Here is a 2,222-nt window from a genome sequence, read left to right as displayed (position 1 = left end):
AGCTTCTTTTTTTCCGACGTTCTGTGAAAAGCTCGAGAGACCATTTTCATGAAGTGACTGCAGCAGGAATAAATAAATGTGACCGATTTAACTTCAGCTTTATCTACTTCTCCCAGTAAATATTTATACGTGAAAGTAAGGTAACTAACTAGATCCATTTTGTTCCAAGCTGAAATAAACCCTTTAATCAAGGCCCAACTCCAGTCTACTACAACCCACCCCACAATAGGCCACCTACGTAGGTACTTCTTTACTTCAATTTTTACATACACTAGAAACGCTTCAATGTTGTTGAAATCATGTTGGCAAGTCAACATTTCAAAAATAGGAAGTATACTAGAGTTTATGTTTATTACACCGGCGTAGTAAAATATAGTTTCTCCGGACGGAGTACTTCGCACAACAGCCCCTGTTGAATCGAAATGTAACACTACCAGATTATTTTCGGAAATATGTTGCTTTAAAACATCTAACTGTGCGGTACTCATTAGGTAAACTGTAAACGGAACACGATACAACTGAATGTATCGTCCCCCCTCTGTTGACTGTGAACGATAAAGTAACAGAACGTCCAATTCGTCATCGTGGTGCAAATCATTCTCCGTTAACATTTCGTACCTAGCTTGTTTCAGAACACCCAGAGTTCTAATATCCTGCATATTCCGGCCTGCAAGTCCAGCGCTAGATGCGGAACGTATCTGCTCCATCATTACTTGTTTAGGGGTTGCATGCCGTAAAGTTTCTTTCACTTTTTTCCTCTTTATTCCACGGAGCTGTGTAAACGCAACATAATCTCCGCTGTGGTTTTCTGAAACACAGCCCATGCTATGTATATCTATATCTATATCCCCCTCACGTATGCTGACATCTAACCTGAAAGTTTTGCATGCGCGCTGCTCAGTGGAATACATGCACACTGCATATCCTAACCAGCTGGAGTTCCCATTTTTTTTAAAACTTTTGAAACGAAGAACGCAGTTTTTTTTTTAACTTATTTAACATTCCCATCCTAATCTCGTCCCTAAGGATTTCCTTATTTAGCACCCCTTTCTTTCCCTCGTCAATGATATTGTCACCTGACAATAACAACTTTCCTTCGTGTGTACTGTAATGTTTACTAATGGGGTTAGTAGTCTCTACGGCATCACACTGGCAACACCCCTCAATGGCAGTTTTAAAGATGATATTCCTGTCAATGATATTTACTTGAACTTTAAATGATTTTCGTAAAGCAGAGTGCTGTGAACGAGCGCAGTATCCGTACACATGAAAACAAGATGTTCCAAATGGTCGAATTACTGGCAAAACAACAACGCACGACAACTGTAAATTGACCTTCAACAATTTCCGTATTTTTCCTCGCAGTACCTTTTGTGACAAGGTTGTGGAATCCGATTCCAGAGGAAATGAATGAACTTGCGGTGAATTGAAAGTACTTTCTTTGTGGTGGCTGTTCTGTTGGCCTGACAGAGTATCAAAGTTAGTTGCAAAACGTTTTACACACACGTCCGAATTCTTTGGGTACGCAAGATCTGCTTGTTTTTCTTTCAATGAAACAAAATGAGGCGGCGTCGAAGTTGCATCATCTGACGGTGGGAAATCAGATCCCGTTTGTTTGAGAAGGAAATTCGCAGAATTCTGAGTCTCTTTACGCGCAAGAAGTTTGTTACATAAAAGGGATATATATCTGATGTTGTTACGAGTACATTTAAAACGCAAATCTGCTATAATAGGTCGCGTGAAATCGCGTACATTTGAAGAAATTACTCCATACTTTTCCATCAAGTGCAAAATTTCACTGTCTCGTATTACTAATCTACTTGTTTTTCCCGGCTTCTTAAGGTTCTGAGTTGAACTTTCATTAACAAGTTCCATGTCATTTGTAGTAACACCACTTGCATCAAGAGTTTCTGTGCATGCCAGGGGAGAGAAAGAATTTTGCAGTTTTAATTTGAATTCTCTATTTTCAGTGGACACAGACTTATTAACGCGACGCTTCTCTCGTCTTTGCAACACTCGAAAGTGATTTCTGGAAGAGCTGGCTGACGCATCCTCGCAAGACCGGCTTCTTTTGTGATACGAATGGTCAGACAGACTACGAACGGGTATCACATGGCGACGGTAATGCTGGGTAACTGCAGACTTTTTACTTTCGTTTGTAGTACTTTTGAGAATACTTGGCGGCATTTGTGTTACTTCAGCAAATGTTTTTGCAGCAAAAG

Source organism: Bacillus rossius, chromosome 12, assembly GCF_032445375.1.
Source record: "Bacillus rossius redtenbacheri isolate Brsri chromosome 12, Brsri_v3, whole genome shotgun sequence".
NCBI classification, from domain to species: domain Eukaryota; kingdom Metazoa; phylum Arthropoda; class Insecta; order Phasmatodea; family Bacillidae; genus Bacillus; species Bacillus rossius.
Note: the sequence above shows the minus strand (reverse complement) of the source record.